The 18,550-nt window shown below is 47.5% G+C and overlaps 1 protein-coding gene across 3 annotated transcripts in view; it reads right to left on the reverse strand.

The window, feature by feature from the left end:
- LOC147663662 (uncharacterized) overlaps positions 1 to 18,550 on the reverse strand; it is a 106,944-nt gene that overhangs the window by 27,734 nt on the left and 60,660 nt on the right. The window contains exon 4 of one of the 3 annotated variants that reach the window (XM_086950284.1): positions 9,880 to 9,944. The exons of the other annotated variants lie outside the window; for them this stretch is intronic. The gene's annotated coding sequence lies outside the window, so the exon portion shown is untranslated. The remainder of the gene's footprint in view (positions 1 to 9,879; positions 9,945 to 18,550) is intronic. 3 annotated transcript variants of the gene reach the window in all.

Below are 18,550 nucleotides of genomic sequence, written 5' to 3' on the forward strand. Positions count from 1 at the left end.
ACTTGGTATCAGTCCAAACAAACCCCAAAGATGTCTGGTTGTAAGTCAACCTTGTTAGACAAGCTATCCTAGTGGTAGCATGGACTAAGCAGCCTTAAAGGCTTAACTTAAGAGGTCGTGTTAAGCGAGCTGTTTTACCACATACAATCCTGTAATCAAATGAAAGGACACCACACAAGTATATATTATAAAAATATATGTATTTATTTCTAAATTACTCCCCAGTACTCTTTATGAGGAAAGGGTCACAAGCGTTAAATCAAAAGCACAGTATAACATACAAAGTTGCACAATTTTGGATAAGGGCCGGTGGCCACTTAAACCATATACTAAAAAAGTGGTATAAGAGATACCAATCGAACAGTGGTTAGGCCTAGGGCCTAGAGATTCGCTGGGAGCAGTCAGGACTAGCAATGCTGAAGTCGGGAGTAGCCCACAGGAGACGGGTGCAGCACGGAAAGTCCGGCTCGCACCAATGCAATGTCAATGGTGCGTAAAAGTTAGATAAAGTGAATTAAAAGATACTTCAGCTGAACCTAGAGGAACAAAACTTTAGACACAGACCCTAGAGGTGTGTACCAGTGTGGGAACACCGGCGTTGCAATGTTACCTCACCCACAGGCCGTGGGTGCACAGGGTCGAAGTGGCGTCGGGTTTTGACACGCAGGCTCTTGGTGCTTGAAGCTGTTGCAGCTGCAGGCGATGTGAAGCAGAAGTGTCCGGTGCGATCCAAGGGTGGATCGAAGTAGAAAAGTACCTGAAAGCAGAGGGGACAGAGTCTGGGTCACTCAGCAGTGACCAGGGTGGAACCAGGACGGAACCAGGCAATGTCGGGCGCAATCAGGTGGTTGTCGATAGGCTTCTCTCCGCTGTCACGTGGGCTCTGGGGCATCTGCGATGTCCAGGAGCAGGTCACGATCTGTCCCACGTAGGCTCTCGCCGTCAGCACCGTCGGCTTCAAGATTGCAGCAAACAGCACTTGGCAAAAGCAATCCACGCAGAACCGGGAGATTGCTTATCACTCGAACCAGGAGGGTCAGAGTGGGGGCTCCTTTTCACAGGAGCTGGTGCAGATCTGGAGCAACCAGAAAAGCAAGTCGTATTTGAAGTTTCGTCCGCACAGGGGCCACAAGCCAGCTGGCAAGTGACCGGGCCAACGCGTCGAGCCGCCACAAGCAGAAGGGCCCCACGCAGCACTCGTCGAGTGTGGAGGGGGTAGCTTTGGTGCAAGTGTAGCTCGGGGTGGGGGCTTCTCAAACCCCGGTGCACAGCTTCGAGGATCACTCGTGGGCTGCACGGTCAGCGTCTCGTGGCCTTTTCAAGATGGCGTGCCCCACGCTTCCGGTCGCCTCCACTGGTCTCAGCTCTGCAGGGACTGTGTATCGGGCAGGGAGAAGGCAGGCAAGCTTGATCTCGTCGATCTCTGTCGCTCGAGTTCCGGCGGAAACTGCAACAAAGCAAGGGTCGAGGGCTGGATGTTGCCTGTTTGCACAGGGTGGTCACTCCTTGACCACAAGGGAGATTCTTCAGTCTTCTGCGTTGAGTAGAAAGTCGAAGGGTCCAGAATTTGTTTCTTATGTTTCTTCAGGATGATCTGAGTTGCATTGGCACTGCTCCCACTCTTATTCGAATCTGGTGGGCTGGACATCCTGCTAGGTCCCCTCCTATGGGTGGGACCCAGGAAGGGGGTGGTTACACCCCTTTCCTTTGATCCAGGCCGCGCTGGGACGGGGGCTGGAAGGCCCCAGAACCGGTTTGGCCGGATTATGCAAGGGGCAGCCTTGTGCTCCCCAGGCAGTGTCTGGTTTCTTTGAAACCTCCCTACTCCAATCCACTATCTCCTGTCTGGGGTGGTTTGACACCGCCCTGCGACAAGAAACCCTTTGTCCAGGCCACCATATGCTGAGTTTCGGTCAGCAGCAGGAGGCCAGACCCGTGTCTGTGGCAGGGGCATCCATTTTGTGGATCTGAGGCTCATTTTAAATCAACCGCGTTTCAGCAAAGTAACATGTCTTATCCCTCTAGAAGGGTGGAATGCTACCCCCGTCGCCAGAACTGGCGAGGGGGTAGTATTCCAATTCGTATGACACCTTACACGACATGTTTTGATAAAGCCAAACCAAAGTTGCTATATAACCGCGAGGATTATAAGGCGCTTAAGAGTATATGGTATGGCATTATCCCGGATCAGCTTAGGGAGTTGTTCCCGACAGCTGTAGACAGGCTCAGCTCATGCCAGAGCTCCATCTCACATAAAACCACGCACTCTGCCTCCAGGATTGATGAGGCCTTCCATAGGAGTGGCTCACAGGTTTATATGTGTCCAGATAGGGTTAGACATAGGCATACTATATCCAAGCAAGGGGTGATTACACCACCTTGCCCCAGCTGAGTGATCAGCCAGTTGTGTCAATTTTAGATAGCCAGCCAGGGGTAGCAAAAGATATGCTGCAGCCCCTGGTAGGCCTTGGATGCACCTATGCCCTGGGCACCTATAGTGCTCTGTACAGGGGCTGATAAGGTGACCCAAGCCAATCTAGTTATGCACCTAGGGTACATGGAATCCATTTTACAGAGAGAGCAGATAGCCTGGGGCCCTGATTAGCAGGGAACCAGGCCAACTAAGTCGAAAACCAGCTAAACACAAGGCAAAAAATCTGGGGTAACCATAGTCAGGTAGCCACCTTCCTACAGCGAGATTGCGTTGCTTTCTTTTTTAACTGAGGAGGGACAACGACAAGGGCGTTAGTGTTCCTCAATGTTTTAGTACACCCAGCTTTTTTGGAGTTTGTCAGATAGGTAAAAGGGGCTATTTTGGTGAAGGGCTTTGTGTGTAATGCAGGCAATCTTGTAGGTGGATCTCCCTTCGATTGGAAGCCATTTGAGGTTTTTAAGAACAGGGGAGATGTGATCGTATCACTTACAGTCAGAAATGAGCCTGGCAGCAAGGTTAAGAACGGATTTGATAGGGGCTAGGTGGACTTTACGGGTGCCCGCAAGAGTGGCATTGTCATAGTCTATTCTAGACAGGACCAGTAATTGTTCAACTGATTTAAAGTCATCTGCTGGAATGAAGGGTTTAATTTTTATAAGGTGATGTAGTGTGAAGAGGGTACCTTTTGCTGAGTTTTTATATGGGGAGTGAGATTGAGGTTCTAATCAACGCTAATGCCGAGGGATTTGACCGAATTGGAGATGGCGAGAGAGCAGTTGAGAGCTTAATGTCCGTGATCCAGTGTTGAATAGGGAGCAAATTGTTTTGGGGAGGGAATAGGATGATTTCTGTTTTTTGGGGGGTTTTGTTTGAGGTGGTTTCGATGGAACCATAAATTGAATTTTGGTCAGGGTTTCATTAAGATGTAAGATGTCGTCGTGGGATTTGATCTTGTAGTATAGGTGTGTGTCATCGGCATAGAGGTGATAACTGATTTATGCTTGTTTAAGAATAAGAGTGTGGGGTTCCATGAAGAGGTTGAAAAGAGTTGGAGAAAGGATACAGCCCTGTGGAACACCCAAGGAGACAGGTTGAGGTTTGGAAAGGCAACCGCTGACTTTAATTTGCTGAGTTCTATTTTGGAAAAAAAGAGGAAACCCACTTGAGAACATCACCGTCAAAACCGAAACGGTCTTTGAGACTGTTGAGTAAGGTGACATGGTTAACAGTATCGAAAGCAGCAGAGAGGTCAAGAAGAATGAGGAGGGAGGATTCGCCTTTGTCCAGGGACCGATGTATGTCATCAGTATTGTTGAGCATAGCTGTTTCCGTGCTGCATCCCTTTCTCAAACCTGATTGGAAAACGTCTAAGAGGTTGAATGTGTCGAAGTGTTTGTCCAAATATATCAGGACGCATTTTTCGAGAGCTTTGGATAGGAAGGGGAGGTTGGAGATAGGGCGCAGGTTGTTTAAGTCGTTGGGATCAGCTGCTGTATTTTTGATGATGGGGGTAATTTGGTCTAGTTGAAAGGAAGCAGGAACAAAACCTGTGACAAAGGAAGAGTTGATAATATTGGTCCATAATGGGGCGATGATGTGTTTTAGTTCTTGTAACACATGGGCAGGAAGAGGATCTTTGGTAGGCGAGGATTGTTTAAGCTTGGTGATGATGTTGAGAACATCTCTTTCTGATACTGGACAAAAATCACTCCAAGAAGAGTTGTTTTTTTGGCTGGGGGTCGGTAGGGTAAGGTTCATAGTGAGTGATAGAGAGGGGAAGTTGAGAGGGATCAAGGGGGGGTGGAAGTGGAAGGAGGTACTGTTGGTAATGTTAAGGAGGGGCTGTTGACTATAGAATTAAGATCTAGTGAGGTCGGGTGAGAGTGCGTATGGGAATCAGGACTTTCAGTTACGGTTAATGAGTCAGGGAATGGATGCAAGGGGCTCGTGGATTGAGGAGACAGGAAAGGGATGAGGAGTGGAGTAGATCATGGATCGAGAGGAGGAGTAGATAGAGGAGGGTGGTTTTGGAAGGCAGAGGAAGTTGAGGGAGAGTCAATAGAGGGGAGATGCTAGTGAGGTAGTCTGGGGTTGAAATTGGGGAGTGAGGCTTTCACTAATGAGTATAGAATTGAGAGTTGGCGAGGTTGAGTGTGAGTGGATATGGGGATCAGGACTTTCAGTTAAGGTTAATGAGTCAGGGAATAGATGCGAGGGGGTCGTGGATTGTGGGGACAGGAAGGTATCTTGCAGTTGGGAAGCAGAGAGGCTAGTGTTCAGTGTAGGTATAAGGTTTTGGGATAGTGAACTGAAGTGGTGTTCAAAAATGTTGAGGTGTTTTTCAGACGCTTAAATAAGTATATTTCCTGATTTGAATATATAGATGTCAATTTCACCAGGAAAAAAAGAGGAAGGAGAGGTGGAGAGTTTCAGACCATAGGGAATTTTGCGGGAATTTGTGATAGGGAGGTGTCAGAGAAAGATGCTTTTCCACTTAGAAGGGCGTTTTGTGAAGAAGATGTAGTTGGTTTTTATGGTGATGGCCAGGCTGCTGTAGTTGTCTACAAATAGTGTTTCTTGGTGGAGAATAAGAAGTTTGTGTTTAAGATTTTTCTTACAGTTTTTAGAAAGGTTGAAGGGGTAAATGATGGACCAGGAGTTTGGGCCGTGTCTGGAGATGGGTGATTCTAGCATCAAGGGAGTATGTATGAGGGGAGGCATGATGTGTCAGCTGAGATAGAATGGAGGGTGGGAGGAGGAAGTGAGGGGAAGATTGGGGTGGCGTGAAGTAGGGAACGAGAGTAGGAGCACGGGAATGGAACTGGGAGGAAGTCTGAGAGAGGTAGAATTATTCAATAAAGTGTGAAAAATCACGCAGAATGGAAGATTGGAGGGGTGGCCAGTGAGGTGGTGGTGTGGGAGAAGGGGGAGATTCCAGGGGAAGAGGTGGTATTCACTGTTGCAGTATAAGAGAGAGAGGTGGAAGTGGAGAAGGGATCAAGAAGGAGAGAACTAGCCGAGAAGAGTGGCAATAGTACAGATAGAGAAATCAGTGAGGCCATAGGAAGCGAGAATAGATCAGGACAAATAAAGATATATACGATTCATATTACAACCCAAAGGATAAAGTGATTAATATAAATTATTAGTGTAGTGTTGGACTTGGCCCTTCTGGCAGGTTCACCCCTAAACTTTTTGCTTTTAATGGTGACCTAGTGATGGTGATTTTTGGTTTCTGCGCACTTTCACTGTGTCCCAGTGGAAAGTGTGTGCGCACTCTGAGTGCGTGGAGTAATTGGCCTGCCCTCCCATAGGAATGCATGGGGAATGTGTGTGTCCATGTTAGTACCTGATGTGTGGGGAGTGCAGGCTCGAGTTTGGTATGTGCAAACTCGTGAGAGTGAATGCTGCGCAATGGTATGTGCGGCGTGTATGTGTCTAGTGGGGAAGTGCCACTTCTAGACATTGATGTTTGTGTGCAGTGAGGGTGCTGGAGCGTGATTGGCTGTGGCTGGCTGGCAAGCCTGGCTCCAGGAAGTCTGGATGGGTCTGCCCAGGAGTGAGTGGAGAGATCAGCATGAGTGATGTGAGGGAGGGCTGCACCTGGTTCCTGAATGGGGCTGGGCTTTCCCCACACAATGCTGGCCCCTGTGGTGTGTCTAACGACCCTAGGCTCCCTAGTGAATGAAAGAGGTGGTTGAGCCATCAAGGGTGCTCCAAAACCAGCTGCGACTGGTTTCTCCCCCACCCTGCACACACAGACAAAGGATTTATTAGTATAAAAAGGGGCTGTGTCCCCTTGCAAGTTGTTCTCTTCCAGGATCCTGAGGGGGCTGCTACTGTTGCTGGGCAGGAGGACCGCCACTTGGACTGCCTCCCTGCCTGGAGGCCAAGTGAGCTGGCTCTGGGCCCAGCCTTGCCCCCCTGCCTACCTAGGAACTTTGCTGGAACCTTGTTGGGCTTATAGCGCCTGGGAGCACTGTATTTGTCTTATAGCGCTTGGGAACGCTGTGCCTTCACCCCAGTGCTGGGAGCCCTTTACTTTCCCTTTTACGGCTGCCCACGCCGATTTTAACGTCCCCTGGCAGGTGCCCACCCCGCCAGGGACCTTGCGCTGTTTTTGGCCAGATCGAGTGTCAACCTCGATTTATTGTTTATTTTTAACCAGCCGGTGCCCACCCGGTGCCCACCCGGCATTGCCCCTCGAGAATCACTGCCGCAGCCCAGGGGCATTGAAACCATTGCCGGGCCACTGCCTAGTGCGACCCGGAAGTGCCGCCTCCACGCCCCCAGGGCCGCGCTGCTAGTGGCTGCCCTCAGCAGCGCGACCCGGAAGTGCCCGCGGCTCGCCTGGTTGTAGGCGGGGCCTCGGGACAGAAGGAGAGTGGCGCCGGCCTTCACGGGGCTCCCGGGACTGAGGGAGAGCCCCGGAGTGCTGCAAGGAGGTTGAAGAAGAAGCCCGGCAGAGAGGAGCTGACGCCGCGAGGAGCCGCCGCCTTCCCAGACAGCTGGTGAGTGCGGGCGCCCTTGGGATCACTTCTCCACCCCAGCGAGGCCATTCGTAAGAGCCTGCAAGGCTCGGGGGAACCTCTTGGCGGCATTTTGTATTTGGAGCCCACGAGAGGCTCAAGAGGGCACCACTTACTTTAGAGCCCAGCGAGGCTCCAACGACGGGGCATTTCTTTACTTAGAGCCCGGTGGGGCTCAGGGGGCAAAGTGGTGACGAGCCCTGAGAGGCTCGTGAGGGCATTTTGTTTCTTGCCCACGAGAGGCTCAAGGCGCCAGATTTGTTGTCAGACCACGGAGGCTCTAAGGGGAATTGCATTGGTTAGAGCCTGCGAGGCTCAAACAGGGCACATTCTTTACGAGCCCTGAGAGGCTCTTGAGTGCCCCCATTGCATTGGTAAGAGCCCAGCGAGGCTCACAGGGGCCAGTCATTTGTTTAGAGACCTGAGAGGCTCAGGGGGACCTTTTATTTGTACAGGGCCTGGAAGGCTCCAACGTTGTCCCCACCATTGTCTACAGCTGCCCAGCACTTCGTGGGCAGCTGCCACGTTTAGGCCCCTGACACTGGGACACAGGGCGTCCCAACCCCAACGAGGCCAGTTGGCCTAGGCACAGTCACAGGTGGTGACTAATGTGATTTTTGCGCAATTGTGTTCTTTGATACACCTCTGAATGTTTTTAGGCATCATGTGTTTTCCTTCCCTGCACCTCTGAATGTGTTGTTTATGCATCATGTGCCTTGTCCCTTACACCTCTGAATGTATGTTATGCATCATGTGTAATGTGCTTATACCCCTACAGGTATTGTGATACTTAGGTGGTTGTTCTTGCTAGTACAGGTGGTGCTAGTGAGCTCCTAGTTCCCTGCGTGACATTCTCCTAAGGTGGTTAGGGTTGCGTAGGTGGTACTTACCTGGTACCAGTAGTTACTGGTTGTGTGCTAATGTGATTATTATTCTATGATCTAAGACGTGCTATTTCTAACAGTATTTCTAGTTCTAAAAGTGCTGATTCCTGACATTGGTCCAGGTGGCCCTGTCTTGTACATATCCCCTGTAAATTCTACCCGTGCCTGTTGGCACATTGTAAAGTGTGTGTTTTTATCTAATGTGTTTTGGTGTAATACAAAGGCTATTTTTATATAACCTTGTGTGGAGTTTCCTTTGTGGTGGGCCTTGGGTGTTGTTGCTGGGGTGCGTGCGCAAACTTAACTCACATCGCCTCCAAGTTTAGCCTTGCTGCTCGCGCCACGTTACCTAGAGGGTGAGCAGGGGTTATCTTGGCGTGTAACTCCCTTGCCCTGACTTAGGAGTGGTGGTCTCTGACTGACTTTGGCGCAAGCCCTGGCCAACCAGGGATCCCATTTCTAACATGTAGATTTAAAAATTACACAGATCAATGAGGTAATAGGAGACCAGAATAAATCAGAAAAATAAAATATACAAGTTTTTCAAAATAAACAAAAAGATAAAGGGAGGAATATAAATTACGAGTGTAGATTTAAAGGTAACACATTACATTTTTATCAGATAATTTGAGGTAGACCATTAATAGTGCATGAGAAGGAAATGCAACGAATAATATAAAAATTAAAGATAAAATTAAGTCGACCATTATGCGAGCCTGATTAGCAATAGATAGTATTTAGCACTGTTCAAGGAAAGGCACAAGCATCAGAGTTACTTTGGAAGAGAAGGGTGGAATAGTGGTCAGGCAAGAGATTGTATCCCAGGGGTTCCATTTGTTCAATCCCCATTTTTATCTTTTCCCTTAGTCTTCTCAGGGGCCCCTAGGGTATTCTCATCGCATCATCAGGTGTCTCCAGGATTGACTTAGTGTTGAGGGGAATCCTACCCTAGTGGTGTTGCATTGATTCGTTGCATAAGAGGCCAGTTCAGTGATCTAGGCTTATTCACAAATGTGCTGCGGAACAATTGTGTAAGGGCAAGGGCCTGGGGGTGCATTTGATGATGAGAAGCGCTAACTAAATTGATCCACAATTTTGTATTAGATGCAGAGTTGCCCCCTCTTAAATGCGCTGCCGTCCTGGAGGTTTAGGTGAGAGAGAGTGTTTGAAATAAATTCCCATAAATCAAAGTTGAAACAGCCGTTGAACAAAGAGGGTTACCTGGTTTCAATCAGCAGTTAGACCGAAAGGACAGCTCCTAATGTGCCCATGCTAAGATGGCCGCTGCCAAAGTTCAAACAGTCCTCTTTCTATTTCACTGAGGAAAGACAGGTGAGGACGTCTTCTGTCTCTGGTATTTGGTAGTGGAAGCTTTAAAATAGCTGCTCATGTTCAGGGAAAGACAAAGGAAAAGAAAATGGAACTCATCCGGATGGTCCAACAGTGAATTATCACAAAATACACCAATTTATATTAGTGTATTAAGAGGGAAGGGGTCCCAGTGAAAATTAAATAATTATCACAAATTAAATCAAATTAGGAGCACTTAATGCGTCTACAATGGTTTATTCACATTATAGACCAAACCAGGATATAGTATCCAACATTACTCATTTGAAAAGGTTGAATAGTGCCCCTGAGAGTAAGGAAGAAGTGATAAAGTGAGGGTAGTGCAGGTAGGGAATAGTGACAATAAAATCAGATATACATCTGACGCATTTGTAAATCAATTCAAATGTACAAAACAGTCATAGATCCAAAAGCATCATTTCAACAGGCACATGCCCCAAGTAATACATTATATGTAACAATTGTGGATGGGGGGCTGGAGTAAGGAGGAGAGTTGTCGACGTTTCGACCCACAGACGATGCAGGAATCAGTGGAGCCCTTGCGTCGGGGTCTTCATCAGGACAAATAGGGGACTAGCAACCTAATAATGTCAATGATTGGGTACAAATTACTAGCCCATTCAAGATATACCGTAGTTACATAAATAAAATTAAAATAAGCACACCAATAGAGAGAGCCTACCTAGTTAATCGGTGCTCACCGTCATATAATCATATTGAAAACCTCCGCGTGAAGACCATGAAGTCCTGCAGGGATTAACAAACATTATCAAAATTATTTAGAAAAATATCCGCAATTTGCCGGATAAGTCACATCGAGAGCATGTTAGAAAATCAAGAGTTAAAGGACTTACAAATTACTTGTAAACACTGGCGTTACGGCAGGATTCGAAAAACGGCCCGGGGACGCTGGGCACTGGGAATCCGACGAGTTATCTGGAGTAGTAAGGGGTTTGGTTAATACTCGTAGGAAGGGGACTCAAATAAATATGGATTATAAGGTATGACAGCAGCGGCTTACCAGAAACTTTCAAATGAATTGAGGTCGTCCCTGTGTAGAATAGAGGCGCTACGTGTAGATCGAGAGTCGCCCGCTGGGGAAAAAGGGGAGGAGTGGAGCAACGAGTCAGTAATATGGTCGCATTTAAATTAGTTGAGAGTGATATTCACATTGGGTGGATCGCCTAAGCGGCGAGAAGGCTTACCGAATTTCAGTTCAACCGGCGTTTTCACGGCAGGGTCAGGAATGGCAACCTCGCTTCCTATTTGGTCCGTAACTAGGGAAACCAGGTCACGTGACTGTGGGTTACGTGTAGAGGCAGTAGAAAGACTAGGAGTGGATCAAGCACTGAGGCAGATAGTAAGGCCATCAGGACAGGGGATAAATTATTGATTGAGACAGGCCGAGCCCATATTGTATATGGAGAACCGGTATTAAGCATGGATCGGGCATAATAGAAAGTTAATGATAGGATCGAAAAATTAAATATTGTAAATACGATGGTTCACATTATTGGAAAATGCCATGCGATAAATTACGGTGGATGACAGATTAAGAGGCAATTATATAGGAGCCACGTCATGTTGGAATGGGGGAACATCGCAGCCATCTGAAAGAGGCAATACATGCTGATGGTCACATATATGGAATGACGTACCTATCACATGATGGTAAAGGCCATATTATATTACCACATAATGTCGAGGTGTACATCAATATATACATTCTACTGCTCGTGTGTAATACACCAGTAAGAATACGCAATTGAGAAAGTGGTGTGCGATCCCAGGTGTACCTGTCACAAGACGGTAAAAACCTGTATAACACATCCAATCAATACCCATATATGATTTAATGTATGATGGTAAAGTCATAATGTCAGTGAAATCAGAAAACATTGTCAGAGTAATTAATGGCCATGGATGTGGTTACTATAGGTGTACAGATATCAGTAATACAGATTACTACTGTAGAAAGTATCAAGGCAGGGTGGTCAACTGGGAAAATGAACTGTCGTGTTCATTAAGGCCTGATTGTATAGAATTAAAGAAAAACATCCACTTGAGCTCGCGGGTATTGAGGATTGTTGCAATGTTACGTCCACGGGGTCCTAGACTTGCTTTCTCCAGTATGACCCATTGTAGACTCCCAGGCAAATGGGCGGCCGATCTAAAGTGGTCAAGCAGGGGCGCGCCTTGTACCTCACACCTGATTCTGCTCATATGTTGTAGAATTCGCATCTTGGCTTTTTGTTGCGTTTGGCCGATGTAGATTAGGTTGCACGGGCAAACTATGGCATAGATAATGTTCGAGGTATTGTAGTTACTCAGTGTCTTTAGCTGTACCTTCCGTTGATTGTGCTGGAATTCCTTCGTCTGAATGGTAGTGTCACAAGCCTTACACTGGCCGCATCTGAAATGACCAATTATGGGTGGAAGATTCCATAGTGATGTTATAGTCGATTCCTGAGGGGTGGGTAGGAGAGACCGTACCACGTATTCTTTCACACTTTTAGCTTTTTTAAAAGCGTGTAGTGGTGTGTCTGTATGATTAAGGTCATCCGAAATGAGTTTCCAATGATGATTTACAATATGTTTGATTTTATTGCTCTTGGAAGAGAAGGTGGTGACACAGACTATTCGGTCTTCTTCCTTGGTGGCAAGGTCTTTCTGGGCCAAAAGTTGTTCACGGGGGTAGAACCAAGCTCTCTTGCGTGTTTAGTGACCAGTCTCCTGGGATATCCACGTTGTTGTAGACGGTTTGACAAGTCATCAGACTGTTCTAAATAGTGTTCCTTGTTGGAACAGTTCCTACGGACGCGTAGAAACTGTCCAAATGGCAGATTGTCGGGTAGTGCTCGGGGGTGGTGGCTACTATATTGTAGTAGCGAGTTCCTCTCTGTTGATTTTCGATAGAGTGTTGTTAATAAACGCCCTTGGTCTTCATATATGGTAATATCCAGAAAATTCACAGTGTGGTTTTCCGACTGGATAGTAAATTGAAGGTGAGGTAACTGATGGTTGAGCCATGTATGAAAAGATGTCAAATCCACTGGGTCACCAGTCCAGATTAGTAAAATATCGATGTATCGCATCCAGAGATGCAGTTGATCTCTGAATGGATTATGTGCACTCAGCACAGTGTTATCCTCAAATGCTGCCATGTATAAAATAGCCACATCCGGAGCGAAAGGAGCCCCCATCGCCACACATTGGGTCTGTAGAAAGAACTGGTTTTTAAACATGAAAAAGATTTTAGTCATCGCTATCCTGAGTAGGGCAACGATAAATTCAGTTGGTACTTGCATGGGCGCCGGTCTTGTTTGCAAGCATCTGGTGATAACTGCAAGAGCTTCCTCTTGGGGGATGCAAGTGTAGAGGGAAACTACATGACATGTTGCAAGGATTTGATGTAGCGGGTTAAAAGGTAGATTTTCAACAATGTTAATCGTTTGGAGAGTGTCCCTCAGGTATGTCTGTGTTCCTTCTGCCAGGGGTTTCAGGAAGAAGTCGTTGTATCTGCCCAAAGGTTCGAGTATAGACCCACAGCCCGAGACGATGGGACGTCCGGGCGGATCCACCATGCTTTTGTGGATCTTTGGGAGTGTATAGATGGTAGCTAACCGTGGGTGTTGTTGGTTTAGATAATCAAACTCATTTTTAAACAGGAAGCCTTGATTGTAACCTTCCTTAGTTAATTCAACAACAACAAGGAACACTGTTGGTATAGCTTTATTCGATAAAAAACATATCATAAAAGCACATGTTACATCATAAAAACAATTTTTCATCATTCTCAACATAAAAAACATTTTATAAACAGAGCAGCTTTAGGATAGCATTCAAGCAGGGGGACTCATTCACTGAATTAATAGTTTTTTTGCAGTTCTTAAACGCCAGGCCCAGCCTAGGAATTTCGCCATACAGGAGGCAAAGAGGGGTCTAGCATCTGAACGTAATATGCGTAGGGCTTCCAGATGAGAACGAGTTCCCAAACTCCTGCAGAGGGGCTTCAACCACCTCCGTCTGGGGGCTACGTAGACACTGCACTCAAACAACAGGTGGGACACAGTCTCAACCCTTAGATCACAAAAGGGGCAGTAAGGTACGGTTTGAGCGGGCGGTTTCCAGGTAGAAGTAAACTGGCACAATGGAAGCACCCCCACCCTAAACTTAATGTACAATGATCTGTCCCATGAACTCTGGATAATGTCCAAATAAGGTTCCCTATACGGGGTCTCTTTAATTAACAGAAACAGGGCTACGGATTTGCAATGATTTGTGCTACGAACCCTCTCGTTGTCTACCCATAACCAATAGGCCTTCTTTAGTAGTTGTTTTGAAGGTGCAGATTTGTTAGCCCAAGCCTCTCCTAGACCTAGTTTGTGAAGCAGCCTTTTGACCTCCCTAAGCCAAATGATCTTGTGGGAGCCCGGTAAGGACATAATGTCACTTAAGGCTTCTGCATAACTGCTAAGTTCTTGCACATTCCAGATTCTGGACCATAGGAGAAGCGGGCGCAATTTAGCTTGATCGCATATTGGTCGGGTACCTGCATCTAGCAGCAATGGAATTGTTGGTGTACTGTGGGGCAAACCCATAAGGTCTTTGTGGAAGTTGTTCTCAAGATGAGCCAGAGTGTCAGCTCTATGAGTGCCCCACAGTTCGGCACCATATAGTGCCGCACTCACAACCCTTGCCCTATAGATATCTAAGGGAGCCCCAATTGGTTTTAGGGATGAGGCGCGCTGTTCCTTGAGCAGTGCACCTGCCACCCTCTTGTGGGTCAGAAACACCTTTTGGTGGTGTGCCTTCCAGCTCATGGTGTCACTGATGCGTATACCGAGGTAGTCAAATTCTTTGACTCGATCAAGCGGAACAGAATCAAGGGCCGGTGGAATGACAGATTTTTTGGGCGGGTTAAGGACTAAGAACTTGGTTTTACCTATGTTTATAGCCAATCCCCTTATATCGCAGAAGGCCTTAAAGCTGGAGAGCAATGATTGAATGCCCATTGGTGTTTTTGAAATTAGGAGGGTATCGTCTGCGAATAGGAGCGTTGGGATTTTCCTTCCAGCCAGGGTGGGTGCATCTGATGGATACTGGAGAAGGTGCTCCACCACTCCGTTAATATACAGAGAAAACAGAGTGGGGGCAAGCACACACCCTTGGCGGACGCCCCTATCCACAGGGATACATGGTGTTTTCTCTCCCTGTGCACCCCATCTAATTTGGGCGAAATTGCTGTCATGGAATTTTACCAGCAAGGACAACAGATACGGGGGGAGGCCTAGCCCATCGAGGACGTTCCATAGTAGTGTTGGTGGTACCAGGTCGAAGGCTGTCCGTAAGTCAATAAAGACTAAGTACAAACTGCCCCCTCCCAGCACCACCACTTTCCAATAGATCATTAGAAGGCGGAACGTCTGCTCGATTGTACCTGTTCCTGTTCTGAAGCCTGCTTGAAAATCTGACAGAATCCGATTTTCATCGGCCCACTGGATAATCCTTCCCAATACCACCTTTCCTGCTACCTTTTGGGATGAATCTAATAAACTAATGGGTCGATAGTTCGCTGGGTCGTCCCTGGAGCCTTTTTTAAAAATAGGTACGACTTCAGCGCCCCTCCATGAGTCAGGAAATACCCCACCCAACAATACCTCATTCAAAAGAGAGGCAATTAGCCTGCTCCATATAGGAGGATGATTCTTGATTAGGTCTCCTGGAATTCCATCGGGACCTGCCGCTTTATTTGAGACAATACACCGGATTGCTCTCTCTACTTCCAGGCTAGTAAATAGACCATCATGGCATGGGAGGTCAATTATAGGATTGGGCAGTGGACCCATAGGTGGGCAAGGTAAATGAGATGCACCCGGAGGAGCGGAGTACAATTTCAGAAAATGGGCATGCCATACATCACCGGGGATATTGCAAGTCAACTGCTGGTCAGTAGGTTTTTCCCTAGCTCTTAGTAGGTCCCAGAACCTCTTAGCATCCTTCCCATTGCTTGCCTCAACTAGGTCCCCCCAAAATTTGGAATCGTAATCCTGCTTGGCTTCAATTATGGCTTTTTTTTATAAAATTCTCTCGCGGCCCTAATATTAATTGAATCTTTAGACTTTAATGTGGCAACAAGTTCCCTCTTGGCTGTACGACATTTAGCAGTGTACCACTTATTTGTCGCTGTCGGGAGAGTTTTCGAAGAACCCCTCTGGTTGGATTGGGACACGATAAACAAGTCACTCAGTGCCACTATAGTCTAAGTGAAGCGTGGTAGAACCTTTTTACTGGTGGGACTTAAGGTGTCCAACCAAGGCTCCACTCCTGCCAAAATAGTTCCAGCTTGCGCCATCCTTATTTCGTCTGCTGAGACTTTGGCCCACTTCAGGCGCCTGCTACAGTTTGTGGGAGCTAGTTCATGGGAAGATTTCCACTTGTGATCAGATGTGCCACGAGTTCCAGTCTGCCAAGGAGAGGTAATGGTTAGCAAAAGGGGGTTATGATCACTGTCACCCGACACTATAACCTCCATGTCTTGGTGGTGTGACCAGAGGTTGTAATTGAGCATGATGAAATCGATTCTAGAGGAATGGCCCGGTCTGTTATATGTGTGAGCACCCGTACAGTCAGATTTGGATCGGCCGTTTGTTGATCTCAAGTTGTGCTCCATACAAAGGGCATTGATCTCTATTGCACTTTGTGACCATTTGGGGATCGGGTCAAGGTTCAGAATCGGGATACCTCTCCGGGAGTCCTCCTCGAAGGTATCCAAAATGTCTTCTCTAGCAAGTGGCTCGAAACAGCAATTGAAGTCGCCTGCAAGAAGTACATAAGAGTCAGCACTGCAGGCGGCTAGATTGCGGCTTAAGCCTGTGGAGGGTAGATTAGATACACCGCCTTTAGCACCCCTTAGGTAAATATTGAATACTTACATGTTTCTTCCCCCTTTGTGGTTTATTGTTATCCACTGGAGATCTGGTGACTGGGTAGTCCTTTGTTTTACACTAAACCCTAGTGCAATACTGACCCATATGATAAGGCCGCCAGAAGGGCGACCTTTGGATCCTTGTTGCTGGACGGCTGGAATGAAGAAGGTTGAAAAACCCACTCTGTGTCTTGGTTCTAGACACCAGGTTTCCTGGAAAAGACAAATATGAAAAGGTTCCAGAAAAGCATTCCATTCGGGGATGTCAAAGTTACGACCGAGCCCAGCCGTATTCCAACATAGGATTTTTAGGACGGGATCACCGGGTGGAGAAACCTTGGAAGGAACAGTAGACAAGGGAGGATCTATCATGGCCACCGGGTTAGAAGACCTCGCAGGTAATTCAGTTTGTTGGTTATTAGAGGTCACATGAGGGCCAGGACAGGTAGACCCTGATATTTCGGTAGTGGTGGGTAAGGAAGGGATCATGCAGGGTAAGAATGTCCAGTATTCCTTGCCACAGTTTTCTGGTGTGTTGAGTATAGATGACTCCCCATCAGATGGTAGGCTATTTAATCTTCCTACTCGGCATGCAGTGAACTCAGGAGCAGGACATGCGTTGTGACATTGCCCCAGCGATGGCAATATTTCCCTCCGGGGTTGTTTGGCCAATTGCACATGAAGTCAATCCACCTCCTCCCAGCTACCAAATCTATTGTAGGTAGAGAGACCATTCCAGTGTGGGAGGGTTTCCTTGTGGCTCCGGGAATTTTTCGACCATGAACTGTGTTGTACCAATGACCAATTATCCACCTGGTTGCGTCTTGGTCGAGGGGGATAGAAGAAGGATAATGGTCTAGGTACAACTGCAGAGTCATCATTACCGGGCCAAGAGCAGATGTGGTGCGCTGTGTGTGGGTCCTCAAAGGTCACAACTATACAATCCCCGGGACTGGATTTCTTCGTTGGGCCTACCCAAGGAGTTCTACGAACCATCAAAACACGACTTCTTCTGCCATTAGGGATCGGTCTGTTTACGTTCAACCAATGCATTATCTTGTTTTTCAACGACCAATGGTTCTCAAATTGGTCACTGCTGATCATGGGAACACCCGTCAGTACAACCACATAGTCATTGGCCTCTGGAGGGAGGTCAATATAGCCCCCTCTAAAGTTGTCCTTAACTGGGGGGCCCTGAGTTTCACTAGGAGTGGGTCTATGAGGCATTCCAGATTTAGAGTGTGCTGGGTGTCTCGTGGAATCCCGCGGTGGAGCCTTTGGTTTAACGCGTGCTTGCTCCACCGTGACAGTTCTTGGTTTGGGGACAGGCTTTGTAGTGGGTAATACTGGGAGGGGGGTTTGGTAAGTTTGGGATACAGGAGCTTGTGGCGTTGGGTCAGCTACTATAAGGCCCTGGTTTTCAAGACTTTTCAACCCAAGAGTGGCCAGAGCAATAATGCTCTTCTCCATTTCAAGGAGGTTATTTTCTATCCTTGATAGTTTAAGGTCTAGGGGTGATAAAAGTTTTTTTAAGTGTTTCCCAAACCACCTCTATAAATTCTTGGTTGGTTTTACCTAACCCATCTACCTCTGGGCCCTCAATCTCTGGGGTATTAATGGGGGGAATAACTGAGCCCTTTCCCTGACCCTCACTTGGTGGCTGTGTGCTGAGAGTACGCTCTGCGCCAGCATTAGTTGCTGTGGCATTAGTCATCGACAAATCTTTGGGAACAGCAATTTTTGCTTTTTTGCGAAAGTAGGCAGAGCAAGAATGGCGCTTCCTCTTGGGTTGCTTGCCACTAGGATTGATGGAAATCGAAGTTGTCTGAGGGGATATAATAGGAATAGAGTTGTGCGCACTGAGAGGTGTGGATGGGGTTCCCTCATCTATGTTTCCTAGGGCTGGAGGGAAAATAGCAGGGATCGGGGAGTGATGGACATCGAGCTGAGTAACTATGCAATGAGGGCAGGCCGGTCGCTCAGGAGTAACTGAGGTAGCTATGTGGCCTAAAGAGGATTTTTTGGAAAGTGCGATGACTTGGGACAATCTTCTGGCAGCTTCTAGTTCTAACGAGACCCGGGTTTGGAGCTTAGATATCTCTTCGTCCATGGCTATGTTGGTGCGGGTAATGAAGTCATCCATGGGGCCACTGATTTGTGACCCACCTTTAGAGGTCTTACTACGAGTTACCCTTGTATTCATAGCGCTTGGTGTTTACCTTTATGCAATTGAAGTAGTTTGAGGGATATCGAGCGAAAGGGGGTGGGCCAGTCCAGTCCTCTCCGTCCTCGAACGGCCTCAAACGGCCCGCTCTTTGCCCGGTCTTAGCCCCGGGCTTAGCCCCGCGCGCGTCCCGCGTGCGCGTTGCTGTCACTGCTTATCAGGGAGAAGAACAGAAGGAGGGGGCGGGAAGAGGACCAGCTG

Source organism: Lissotriton vulgaris, unplaced genomic scaffold (assembly GCF_964263255.1).
Source record: "Lissotriton vulgaris unplaced genomic scaffold, aLisVul1.2 SCAFFOLD_2517, whole genome shotgun sequence".
NCBI classification, from domain to species: Eukaryota; Metazoa; Chordata; class Amphibia; order Caudata; family Salamandridae; genus Lissotriton; species Lissotriton vulgaris.